This window comes from Triturus cristatus, chromosome 4_2 (genome assembly GCF_964204655.1).
Source record: "Triturus cristatus chromosome 4_2, aTriCri1.1, whole genome shotgun sequence".
Lineage (NCBI taxonomy): Eukaryota > Metazoa > Chordata > Amphibia > Caudata > Salamandridae > Triturus > Triturus cristatus.
In genome coordinates this window covers 240,039,188-240,053,308 of record NC_140586.1, presented here as the reverse complement: position 1 = coordinate 240,053,308, position 14,121 = coordinate 240,039,188, and the positions used below count along the sequence as shown (strand labels likewise).

The 14,121-nt window shown below is 45.0% G+C and overlaps 1 protein-coding gene across 2 annotated transcripts in view; it reads right to left on the bottom strand.

Annotated features, from left to right (window-relative positions):
* The window catches only part of GALR3 (galanin receptor 3), a 333,989-nt gene extending 324,637 nt beyond the window's left edge, over positions 1-9,352 (bottom strand). For both annotated transcript variants that reach the window (XM_085601386.1, XM_085601388.1), the window contains exon 1: positions 8,835-9,352. The gene's annotated coding sequence lies outside the window, so the exon portion shown is untranslated. The remainder of the gene's footprint in view (positions 1-8,834) is intronic.
* Positions 9,353-14,121: the final 4,769 nt, after the last annotated feature.

Sequence of the window (14,121 nt, the reverse complement as noted above, 5' to 3'; positions counted from 1 at the left end):
CATACCATTGCTCTCAGGGTGATATAAGGAGCATGTCTTGTGTGCAATACCACGTTTACTCAAGATGACATCTCTCGAGAGACAAACTGAACACCATTATCAATTAAAATAGTATTGGGAAGTCCTTCCCTAGATATGAGACTCTCCAAGAAGGCAATTACATTTTGCGTTTCAATACCACTGGTGAAACAGACTTCTGGCCATCTAGAAAACATATCCATGGCAACTATGACAAAGGTGTGTTGTCCATTCCCGTGGATGGGTCCCAGTATGTCTAGTGCTATTTTCTTCCATGGACCACTTGGTAATTTCCTTATCACCATGGGTTGTACCCTCACCATCTTAGACTTGTCACACACAGCACACTCCACACAATCTCTAACAAGTCTTTGCACCTGTAAATCCATGCCGGGTCACCAATATGATGCCAGAAGCCTTTCTATAGTCTTAGACATCCCAAGATGAGAAAGATAAGCCAGGTCAACAAGCTTGGTGCGGAGAGTGCAAGGAGGAATCAATCTCATGCCTCAATATAGAAACTGACAAGATACACTCAACTCCTCCTTCACTCCCCAGAATTTCTGAGCTTCATCCGAAGCTTGCCTCTTTGAACAGCATCCTTTATTAACAAGGGATACAACTTCATTAAGAGTGGGATCAGAGGGCAGCTCACTGTGCCACTCATCCTCAGAGAATCTCTTCATCAATAGTGCACACATGGGTATCATCATCATATTCATCATACCATTCTTCATTCCCATCCACTGAACCTACAAGTCTAGACAACATGTCAGCTATCCCATTTTCCACACTGGGTATGTACCTTATGTCAAATTCAAACTCCTGTAAGGCAACTACCCACTTGGTAATCCTGCTGGAGATAGAATCTATGCCCTTGTTTATAAATACCTCATACAGGGGTTTGTGATCAGTCCGAACAATTAATTTTGTTCCCCACAAAACTTTTTGAATTTCCTGATAGCCCAAAATACAGCCAAGGCCTCACACTTGATAACTGAGTAGCGTTACTCTGCATCTTTCAACACACGTGAAGCAAACATGATAGTCAACATCCCCTCATCACTCTGCTATTGGAGTACTGCTCCCAAACCTTTAAGACTGGCATCTGTGGTAATAAATGATACCTTAAGAGGATCAAAACTTTTGAGACATGGAGCAGAATTGAGTTTTTGTTTCAAAATTTTAAATTCTTTCTCATAAGCATCATTCCATACAAACTCAACCCCCTTTTTAAACAGTAGTCTTATGTTGGCACTTAGTTCTGCAAAATTCTCTATGAATTGGTTATAATATTCTATCATGCCAAAAAACTTCATTAATTCTTCAATTGACACCGGGGCACACATGTGAGTAATGGTGTCTACCAAATCAGATTTCGGCAAGACTCCATCACCTGAGAGAGAGTGACCTAAATAACTAATGGTGGAGACACCAAACTGACACTTCTCAGCGTTAATGGTCAAATTCGCCTTATCGAGCTTTCCAAGTACCACACCATGGTGGACCATGTTGTCCCTCATCCTTACCAAAAACAAGAATGTCATCCTGGTAAATACATACTCCTTTGCATCCCTTGAGAACTTTTTACATAACGTGTTGGAAAACGGATGCCGCCGACAAGGCCAAACGGCATCCTCAAATCTGAAAGTCCCAAAAGGCGTTACAAAGGCAGTAAGATCTCTCGAGGCCTCATGCAACTGGATCTGATGACAGGCAGAGGTGAAATCAATGGTGCTGAAAACCTTAGCACCCTCCAACAACACCAACAGCTCCGAAATATTAGGGAGTGGGTAGTGATCCGCTATACCATTTTTATTAAGCTGTCTCAAGTCCACACAAAGGCGAAGACTTCCGTTGGACTTACGAGCTGCGAAGACTGGGGCCAGCCACTCAGTACCTTCCACTTCTTCTCTTATGCCTCCTACCTTAAGTATCTGTAATTCTCTTTGCATTTCCTCCCTAATAGTGAAGGGTACATTTCTTACTTTGCAGCATGCGGGCTGGGCTCCAGCACGCAGACGTATTTTTTTATGTTTGAAATTTTCCAGACATCCAAGTCCTTCCCTGAACACATTAGGGAACCTTTATTTTATGTGATCCATGGTGACATTACTATGGGAAGAGGAAGGTTGAACCAAATTTACTTTTTCTTTGAAAATAATGGGTGTATTGCTGCTCGGGTCAAGCATAAAACCTAAGTCTCCCTGGGGAAACCAGCTTATTATGCTGTCTCCCTTCTCAGAGACGTATATTTTCACTGAAACATAACACCGCTCATACTCAATGAGCCAGTGAAATAACCTTGCAGAGGTATTGGCTCCCCCCCATAAGCTAGCAGCCTTATATCAGGTTTATGCAAGGTAATTTTGTGTGCCAGTTTGTTGTGAAAGAAGGGTTTAGAGATTATCTCCAGAATCAAAGAGAACCTTGGTAGGTTCCACTTCTACAAGAATAGTATCAACAGGACACGTTCTGAACTTGCACTCCAAAGTATCAACTTGAATAACAATTTGTCCACAAACAAACTCATCTTCTAAAACATCCTAAGCATCAACACATTTCACTTTGGCAGAGGATGTTACAGCTCTACTTTTACACACAATAGCAAAATGCCCCTTTCTTTTGCACTTTAACATATGTTTTTCAAAGCAGGGCAATTCTTATCATTAGCCAAATGTCTAGGTTTATCACACCTGTAACACTTTCTTATGATGGGTTTGTATTTTACTTCACCTCCGTCTACTTTTCCCACAGGTTTCTTAACATCAGCCTTAACTACATGAACAACAGGTTGCTTATCTTTCTTGATAATTTCAACGCACTTCAAAGAGTGTTCAACTCTCTTTGCAACTTGCAGCTCTTCGAGAGATGGCTCATCTCGCATCCATAATTCTTCTCTTACCCAGTCAATATTGCATCCAACCATACATTGGTCCCTAATCCTCTCATCTAGCAAATTGGCAAATTTGCAAGAGGATGCAAGTTCTCTCAGATGAGTAACAAGTCTTGACGGTCTCTCCCTCCGCTTGTAGTCTCTTGGTGAAATGATACCTTTCTAATATAGTGCTGATCTTGGAAAGAAAATGTTTGTCACGTTTTTTAATGCAAATTTCGAATTTATGAAGACTTTGAGACTCCGTGTCACTCAACTCAGGTAGATGATCATAGACCTCCTGGCCCTCAGACCCCAAACAGTGCAGTAGGAGTGAAGACCTTCGTTCGGCACTGAGTGATGGACCACAAAACCTTGCATAACGTTCAAAAACTTTCTTCCATTTTTGCCACTTTATGGGAGGCTCTCCAGGTGACACTAAAAAGAAAGGAGGAGCTGTGACATTCTGCATTACGTAAAACAAAAAAAAAACACTAAGTACCCTTTAAAAGTGAAAATTGAGCAATGTGTTAACAAACGTTAAATTATGAAAACACCCTTTCCTTTTTTTTTTGTGAAACTGTGCTCATAAAAAACAACTTTGAAGATAATCAAACTATGCTCATCAGCGTGAATGATGAACAAACTGTGGTCATTAGAATGAATGAGCAACATTAAATTCAATGAGCTGGGAATGAAAACTTGAATATAATTAATTAAAACTTCATGACTTTATAGCTGTGCTCATCAGCGTGAAAAATGAGCATTCAAACAAAAAGCTGTGCCAATCAGCGTGAAACATGAATGACACTGTAGACAGAAATGTGACTTTACAGCTGTGCTCATCAGCATGAAAGATGAGCGTTTAATAAAAAGGCTGTGCCCATCAGCGAAGAAAACATGTATTAAACAGAAGAAACATACATATAAAGTGTGCGCATCACTGGAGCTCTGTGCAAGGAGCGTGTATGGCGTCAAGGGAGAAGATCTCCGAAGGACGTGCTGCTAGGCAACCGCTTTCAAGCAAAAAGAGCAGAGCCAACCAAAAGATGGCCGCCGGGTGAATTACGCAAGATTAAAACGTGATGACGTCACCCTCCTGCAATCCAGTTCCACGGAGAGAGAGAGGTGCACGCGATAAGTGCACACAGAGCCGGAGTAGAAATTTGAAGATAAAACAACAGCTGGTAGGGGCACGCAAGCAGTTCGAGCGAGCTGAAAGATGTAAGTAGAAAGTTGTTTCTACATTACACTAAAGTGCTCAAACAAGACACACGCTATCAGAAAATATTGTGATATTCAAGAATCACACAACCACGCAGCAACAGAGCTCAGAGGCATAAAGTCACAGCGATTCCAGTAAACGAGCAAACGATGATCTTGAATGTAGCAGATACGGTTCAGGGCCACAAAATCACGGCGATAATCCTGAGTGTAGCAAACAGACTCAGGGGCATGCGCAAAGGGTGAAAGTTTCATAAATACAAAAGTTGATCCTGAGAATGGCAAAAGGGGCTAATAGAAATGTGCAATAGGTGTTGAACACAGACGATTTCCTCATGAAAAAGCGTAGAGTGGGAGGATGATTTGGACCCACCTTAAAGAGTAATGTTAAAGACAGTACCTTTAAGGTTGGAAGCTTAAAGAGGCTTCAAACGAGATTAAGCACAAATTGTAGAAGTAGCTTGTTGGGATCTTCTTGCCAATATGAGAGCTGCCGACTACGCCAGTGTAAGATCCGCAGGCACAAGGTAAAGGATCACGGTAGGCAGATGGAAGATAGAAGATTGCAGGTTTATTCCAAAGGAAGAAGATCCCATCCAGGCAGGGCAAAGGTGCATCAGCTCTATCTCATGTTACATTTAAAATTATAACATTCCAACTAACAGTAATACACTTGTCTCACAAGGCTCAGGGTATTATGACATACATTCCTTAGCAACTATGGCATCAATGGAGATGTTACAGCGACAAGCAGATGCCACAAAAAGTCCAAACTATTGACATGGACAATTCTTTTTGCTACCCGCTTTTGAATGGAAATGTCAAGAACCAAGGGGCACAAGTTTTGGCACTGATGGTGCACCGATACGCTTTCTGAATATGCAATGCATATTGCATTTTGTTCCCATAACATTCGGTAACTTTATATAATACTTACACACTTGGGGGTGCAATGCTCACCTTTCAGTCGCAAAAACAGTGTGAATTAGGAATTTTTGTTGATGATATATGTTGTATATTGTGCTTCTCTCAACATGGCCACCTGTTGTCATTAGGCCTTTCTTTGTGTTTCTACCTCCCTAGTCTTTGAGAATACCTGTGAGTATTCTAGCTTGTATGTCAGTGTTACACTCTAGTCAGTTGAAGGGTCTGGTCAGCTGGCGAGGTGTGCGCTCAGCTGGGTCTACAATAAAACTACCTGTGACCTAACTAGAAGTGTCTTGAGTCATCTACTACAATTTGGCGACGATTTGGCTGACCAGACCAGTGAAGATGGCATCACAGCTTCGAGCAGCACCTCGCACCAAGAACCCACGGCGATCCACCCAATTGCTGCCAGAAACAAGAGCGAAAGAAACAAGTAACCAGAGAAACAAGAAGAAACTTGAATAACTAAACGAAGAAAAGTAAAGAAGAAACCACTCGCTAGTATCCCGGATGTCTAGTACGAGCCCCAGTGTCATTTAAATGTATGTCTGGGAGCAAAGGTCGGACCCCGGAGTGAAGCGGTAAACTACTCTGAAGACGTGCACTTGAAAAGTGCTGATCGGGGGCAAGGATGGTGGTTTACAGGTTGAGCATTAAACAATAAGAGAAGGCAAACCCTCCGGATGCACGCAACTTCTGCATCATCAAAACGGCGGTCTAATTAACTTCTGCTAGAAACTTGGACAAAAGAAATGAGAAATCTTGAAACAAGTGGAAATTAGAAAAATGAAACGTGGGAAGAGAGGAAGAAATCAATCGCAAGTACCTCTGACGTCACTCGCCTGAACCGTGAGTCAGTTACTTGTCTACGTGTATCTCTCCTCTCATGCACCACTCCTTCACGCTCAAAGCATTGCTAGGAAGCGCCGTCACTAAGATATCTTTTTGTTGACGACAGGGAGCGCTCCAGCCTCCTCATGGCACGTCATCACGCAACGTAGGGCCGCCATCTTGAGTGTAGATGTGTTCACTTTGCCGTCACGTCTCTACCTCACATTTCTCCTATGCCTTAGCGATGCGCGTCTGTCAATATCATAAGCGCTGTCCTGAAATCAACTCTGTCTGAACGCTTAGCGAACCGGTGTGCACTCGGCACATCATGCAGCACTCGGCAGCATAAGAGCAGCGTTATGAGGCCAGCAAAGTAAGTAATACGCATTAAAGGGGCTCAGACTTCCGAAGAGTTCACAAGCCTCTGAGTGGCAGGCGGTTCTGCATGTTTCTGTCTGCATTATCCTAACTGTGGGGTGCGGTCTATTTCTAAAAGAAAGAAGACACATATTATTTTAATGTAACATGTATTTCTCTCGATAGAACTTGACATTCAATGTCTGAGGAGTTCTGCCTGTAATACAGTACATGGGAAAACGGTTATTTTACCCAGCAGAGCAACATTGCACAGTCCAGCAGTGGTCTTAAGTGTGATGTAGTGACTCAAAACCTTTGAAATAAAACCAGAAACCAGACTGAGAGACTCCGTACCAGGGAATCTAAATCATAAACGTGACGGACATCTCAAGCAAATTGAATAAAAGCAAAGCTGGAACAAATAGGGGCACAACTTGGCTATAAATATAGCGTTTTCTACAGTGTTAGTGTTACACATGAGACAAGATTAGACGCATTATAAAATGATAAAAATGCGGCTCCTGTGCCCACGTCCAGATCTGTTTCAGTGATTCACAAATGAGCCACTTCAATAGGATTACATGCATTATTGGTAAGAACCTCTTAAGAAGAATGGGGGCAAAGAATCCAAATCTCGTGTCATAGATTCCAAGGAACCTAAACTGGGACACTGATCTGAGTCAAAACGGGGACAAAGGTCCCGAAGGAACCAGAACCAGGGCTGAGAGCCTAAATTGAGGACAAAGTTCCCAGACGTTGAACCGGGTTAAAGAGCCCAAAACGAGGAGGGAGAATCCAGAACCGGGCCACAATGGGGACAAAGGTCCCAGAACCAGAAAATGCAGGAGACAAAGGGCTTTGAACCAGTACGAGAGGGGACAAAGGTACCAGAACCAGCAATGGACAAAGGTCCCAGAACCAGTACCAAATGGGGGCAAAGGTCACAGAACTAGGATGGATAGCCCAGAACTAGAACCGGGTCTATGAGCCCTGAACCTGTGAAAGAGAAAACTAGGTCCGCGACAAAGAACTCAGAACTTGGACTTAGACCCAGAACCAAAGAAGATAAAAAAAAACAAGACTGGGCAGAGTGCCCACTACCAAGAATCTAAAAAAAATGACACAGAGTCCAGAAGCGGTGTATGAGGCCTAAAGCAACTAAAAAGAGGCTTAGAACCAGAGAAAGAGTCTCAGAACCGGAGATAGAAGCCTAGAACTGGTGGAAGGAATCCGACTGGGACACCTAGTTCAGAACAAGCACAGAGAAAGAACTGGCTTCAATAATTTCTTCAGGAACATTAAATCCAGATATTGGTAATCTAAAGACTTGGAGGCATCTGTTATGCTGCTCACCTTCAACTTGGAGCGGAAAGCGGTGGTGGACAGAAACAGATTGAAGAAAGTGAACTGTCTCTTCCTGTTTTTGCTGGACAAGGACAGATCGGAGAAAGTGGACTGTCTTTTCCTGTTTTAGTCAGTCTAAGGGGAGTAGGTGGTGGTGATGCCTGTCGGTTGTTTTAGTGATTCCTCTATAGCTGGCATACAAAGTGCACTTGACCCCCTCTCACCATTCTCCACTCTCCCATAGAGACACCCGAGTCAGCTTTGGTCTTCACAGTGTGTACGTTTATTATATTACCTTTCTGGCCAATTACTCCATTGGCCTCTCTTATTTATTTGTAAAATCTTTTAAAACACTTTTCTTATAAACACCACAGCATTCAAATAAATCTCAAAATTATACATTGTCATTATATTTACAACCCGCTCTCCAAGGGGCCTTTGCTTGACCTTCGGGCTGTGCCAGCAGGCCACAACCAAGATAGCCTGCTCTCCTTGCGTTGACCGCCCTCCGGTCAACAGAGTCGCAGGTAAATGATCTGCCACCACTTGTGACAACTAACGGCTTCCAGGGTAGAGCTAGAGAATCCAGAGCCACCAGCAGGTCAGCCCCAAATCTCTCGCCAGCCCGGAGCCCATGATGATTTCCAAGACCTGTTCTGGGGTCAAAATGGCACCGACTAAAGGAGTCCCTGTCATTCCTCTAGCCCAGGACCCCGCCACAGGGCGAGGCGCTTACTGGCCGACTCGACCTCCCCCCCCGCGCTCGAATGCCTCCGCGATGGCTCCTAGCACTGTCTGTATGAACAACTCATTACCTGCCTCGGACAGATGTACCCCATCCGCCGCATAAAGTTCTAGCCTTGATGTTTGTATCAACTTGTGCCTTATGGTCCGGATGCTTGATTTCTTTAGGATCTCCGCCACCGACTGATTTAATCTCCTCACTGACTTATTCACTGCCTTCGGAGGAGCACCCCGCGCCCAGACTTGCCTTGGTATAACTTCAGACCACAACAATATCGTATTAGGTAGCATGTTCCTGACCGCTGCCAGAACTGAAAACAAGGACTCTTTTACACCCCTCCTTCCCTCCGGGATCATATCGTTGCCTCCTGAATGTAACACGAATAGATCAGGGGTAGGCATGCCTCTGTTCATGGCCCAATCGCACTAAATTACCTGCACTCACACGCGGAGCCCCCCCGGGCTAAATTATATAAACATCCGCTTCGACAAGCACACTGTGAGGCCCGCTCACCTGCATTTAGAGTCGCTTGGACTCTTCGACGTCCGAGATGCCGCTCACGATCCCAGCAGGAACTTCCAATGCGACCTCTGACCCCGGCAGGCGAGTGGACAAAGAGGGGGCGTCTACTGGCTCGCTGGTTTTTCAAGTCTCGCGCCAGAGGTAAATTGCTTCCGGAGTCAGCCTGCCTTCCTTCCTCCCTACGCACTTCCGGTTTGCAACTTGGTATCCCCTTCCGGGTTACGTGACCCGGAAGGGATCTCTACACTGTCGTCCCTTTGTTGCCACTAACGGCGCCACGCCCCCTAGGAGGGGTGGCGCCCTTCAATCTCACCCTTCACTCGTGACCCAGAAACGCTCCTTTTCCTTCGAGAACTAAAAGTTCAAGACGTCGTAGCTCTCCTACCGGTCTTAATGCTTATTGTTGTTGTCTCCCATACATTAAGCTTCATTTTTGTGATTTGTATTTTTATTTCCTTTTTTCTCTGTAAAGGAGCAAGATGTGTTGTATATTATGCTTCTCTCAACATGGCCACCTGTTGTCATTAGGCCTTTCTTTGTGTTTCTACTTCCTTAGTCTTTGAGAATACCTGTGAGTTTTCTAGCTTGTATGTCAGTGTTCCACTCTTGTCAGTTCAAGGGTCTGGTCAGCTGGCGAGGTGTGCGCTCAGCTGTGTCTACAATAAAACTACCTGTAACCTAGCTGGAAGTGTCTTGAGTCATCTACAACATACGAAAAGACCACGATAAAACCAAAATGGGTTAAAGTGAACCAACACATTGTCTATTTATGCATACTGGTGGCGTAGCTGCTGTTCCAGCCAGTTGCTGACGTATTTTGGCAGCAGTCATGACGTAGTGGAGTTGCTAAAACAAAAGCCTCTACGGTGTTCTACGGATAACATTTAATTCTAGGAGTGGGCTCGGGAAGCTTGGAATGGTTTAGGACTTGTCCATATTGTCGACAACTAATCACAGATTGAAGCTTTCTCTTCTTCCAAGAAAGACTCACCGCTGAGATGGAGGTGCGGGGGTGGAAGTGGCAAGAGAGCACGGGCTGCTATTGGTTGGAGAGCAATGAAAGCTGTCGGCCACAAAAAGCATATGAAGGACCAGGTGGGACTGTAACGTATGTAAGTAGCTGCACGTGGGAAAACTGGCCGAGTTGACGCAAGAACCATGAACATAGAGAGAGGACTACAGGCTAAAATCATTAGAAGAGAAAGGGAACGGTAGGACAGCCCCGGTAGAATTAAGGCCCTGGTTCCGGCAGAGCAGTGGGTCGGTATTTTTATGTAAATAAAACAAGTACTTGGTTGCTGCAGAGCTGCGGGGTCAGAATTTACATAAATGAATGAAGTCCCTGGTTCATGAGAGCGACGGGATCAATATATGTCATCCCTGACTATGTTCTTAGGTCCATTCGTGAAGGGCTGCTCCAGTCCAGGGTTATCGTTGAATTATACGACTTGTAGTGCTGTTCATTTTAAATTTAAATCAAGACTACAAGTCCCAGAATGCAAGGCGGAAAATAACTTAGACTGGAGCATCACGCATAAACCCTGGCAGCCGTTATGTAAATAAAAACATAAATTCCAGAGTACATTTAAAAAGAAAAGCTATTAGCATTGGAAGGATTTGAAATCCCAAAGAAGGTAGAGTCTCATAATGCCATGACTTGACTCGCCGTGTCACTCTGCCTTGTGTCTCTCATTTACACGGGACACCAGACTGCTTTACTCGCTAGAAAGCAATGCAAGGTGGGAATGAGGCAAAGTGGGGAAAGAAGGAAGCAACGAGAAAGTGGTGAAAAAGAAAGCTACCACCAAGGGGAGCAGGAGAAGCATGCAGTGAAGCAGGCACGCAGAAAGTGTTAATAAGGAAATGGGAGGCAGGGGGCAAGCAGAGAAGACGGGTAAATTGGGAGAGATCAGGAAAAAGTGTGGCTAAAGTAGAATAGCAGAGAACGCAATTCACTTGAATTGAGTGCTAAAAATAAAAAGCAAATACAATTTGAAAAAGTAAATATAGTTCCCTGACATTAGCCCCATAATAGGAGACAAATCATCCAATCAGCACATAGAGACTGAAATGGTCCTGAATGGAACAAATACGAGAATACGGAGAAAAGCTATCAAAGCAAGAGTAGACACTTCAGAATATACCCATCTAATCATGAGCACAGCTCTAACCCAGGGCTCCCTGTAACTGCGGTATGTATTGGAAAGAACAGGTCTGCCAACACACCGCTAAAGCTGCCTGTAGCTGAGCCCTTAAAAGCAGGATAATCCAGAGAGGTTTGTAATTAGGGAAAAACCTGGTGCTGCAGGACGGTTTATGCTTCCATGGTCTAGAGTTGTTTATAATTATAAAAAAACAGGGTGCTAGAGGATGGTTTGTATCTTGGAAAAGCTACATTTTGCCTGGTGCTTTAAATCATAAATAGTAACAACCATTGGCAAAGCCAATAGGTCTCGCCTATGCAAGAGCTATTGTATTGGCTTTGCCAGTGTGTTTTAACCATGCTGTAAGCTAACATGGCTACTGTTCAGCATTGCTAAATGTTTGTGGAGTAGAGGGGATTTTCATGGAGTGGTACAAAGTGGAGTGGGATGGAATAGAGTGGAGTGTCAGAGTGGAGAAGACTATAGGGGAACAAAGTGTAGGGGCTCAGAATGGAGGGACGCAAAGTGGAGGGGTGTAGAGTGGAAGGGCGCAGAGTGGAAGGGCGCAGAGTGGAAGGGCGCAGAGTGGAAGGGCGCAGAGTGGAAGGGCGCAGAGTGGAAGGACATGGAGTGTTGTGGCACAGAATGGAGTGAACTGTCGTAGAGTGGAGTGGCATAAAGTGTCATGGAGTAGAGTGGCATGTTGTTGAGTGTCAGGGTAGAATGACGTAGAGTGAAAGGGCATAGAATGGCGTAGCATAGAATGGAGTAAAGTAGAGTGGAGTGGAGTGCCGTAGAGTGGCATGGCGTGGCATAACGTAGAGTGGAGTAGAGTGTCGTAGAGTGGTACAGAGCATCATAGAGGGTCGTGGTGTGCCGTACAGTTGAGTGTCGCAGAGTAGACGGTTATGGAGGGTTGTGGAGTGCCACAGAGTCGAGTGGCACAGAGTAGAGTAAAGTGGCCTAGAGTGAAAAGGCGTAGAGTAGAGAGAACTGGAAGTGTCAGAGTGGAGCATCGTAGAGTGAAGTGGCATAGAGTTCAGTGGAGTACCGTAGAGTGGAGTACCGTAAAGTGGATAGCGGAGGGTGGAGGCGGCGTAGAGTGTCGTAAGGGGCGTAGAGTGAAAAAGAGTGTCACAAAGTGAGTGACAGAGTGAAGCAGTGTAGAGTGGCATAGCATACAATGGAGTGAAGTGGCATAGAATGCCTCAGAGTGGAGGAAAGTGCCAGAGTGGAGTGGCGTAGAGTAACATTGAGTGTCAGAATGGATTGTCGTAGAGTGGATTAATGTGATGTGGCCTAGAGGGAATTGTCATAGAGAAGATAAGAGTGGCAAAGAGTGGCATGGCGTATAGTGTTGGGGTGTAGATTATCAGAGTTTAGAGTGTCAGGGCGGAGAGCAGAGGTGCAGTGATTGGAGGGGCACAGAGCGGAGTGGAGGAGCGTAGAGTGGAGTGGCATAGAGAGTAAAGTGCCGTAGAGTGGAGTGCTGTGTAGTGGCGTAGCATAGAGTGGAGTAAAGTGTCAGTGTGATGTGGTGTGGAGAGGCAGGGCGTAAAATGGAGTATAGTGGCGTAGAGTGGAGTGACCTAGAGAGGAATGGCCTAGAGTGGAGTGGCCTACAGTGTTGCAGAGGGGAGTGGCGAACAGCAAAGTAGAGTGGCGCAGAGTGGAGTAGGGTGGCTTGGAGTAGTGTAGAGTGGAGTAGAGTGACTGCGGTAGAGTGGAGCATGCATGGTGTTGTAGCACACTGCCAAAAGAGAACACATTTTCAATCGACCATTACATTTGCACAGACATACAGTTTTACTGATAAAACTATACAGCTCACAAACGATAATGTGTGGGAATTGCATCACCAAGTGTATTGATTTGTTTTGATCGTATTGAAATATTTGTTTCCACCACACTTCAGAATTGCAAAAAAAGTGCTTCATTTGTGCTTTCCAAATTCCACTATATTCTGAAATATTTGCACAGTTCATTTACAAACATTTACATTTTGTTGCATGATAGAACAAATAGCATCCTACAGCCTCTTCTCTCACATGGGTGGTACCCATGAGGATTGTCACATAAATCTCCCTTTGAAGTCAGAGAAAGAAAAGCTCCTTCGGAAGATAGAGACTGAAATTTGAGCTTTGTCTTTGATTGCACAGCAAATGTGACAAGAGAAGAAAAAGATTTAAAGGTCTGTTTACAGAAAATGGGCAATTATGGAAGAATACAGTAAATAAGATATGCTCCACTGAAGGGATGAACTCAAGCTGGCCAGCCTAAAACAAATAAAGCCAGCTAATATAAAGCAAACTGTCAGGCCGAGCACCCGGTAATCACTGACTGTCTAATCTTCCCGCTCCAACAATGCCAGAAAAAACTACATTTCCCAAGATGCTCTGCCCGAGACACGGACCACGTGACTCTGACGCGGAGCGCATTTCCGTTATCTACAAGGCCGGAAGAACACTCAGTGCTGGTTATTCCCTCAGTCACGGAGTTCCGACGAAGCGACAACCCGACGGCCAGCAAGTCTGGATTCCAAATCTAGGCACCGTGAGTACTACCCAGCTTCCTCGTTCCTGGTCCTCGTTCCGGAGGTCTGCCTCTCCCGTTCCTCTGTTGGAGAGACCCGCTTGCCGAGTCTCGTGCAGAGGAACGCTAAAGCGTTTGTTGCACACATCTTGGTTCCTCTGTTGGAGAGATTCACTTTCCGAGTCTCGTGCAGAGGAACGTTCTTTGGGTTATTTACGTTCCTCTGTTGGAGAGACCTCACTGCCGAGTCTCGTGCAGAGGAACGCTAAAGCGTTTGTTGCACACATCTTGGTTCCTCTGTTGGTGAGATTCACTTTCCGAGTCTCGTGCAGAGGAACGTTCTTTGGGTTATTTACGCTCCTCTGTTGGTGAGAGTGCGTTCGCCTCTCTTGCAGAGAAGCCTCTCCAAGACTCCCCGCTTTCCTCGCTGCCCGCGGCATCCCAGGCCGGGAGAAACATCCTGGAAGGTTCTTTGGGAGATCCCCTGCACGACTGGATACCGTAAGACACTCCCTGGTGGGAGACGCATATATTTGTCAAGCTATTCTACTGTGTACTCTGTAGCGGAGATAGAGCAAGAATAGGGCTCTGTATAAACTTGA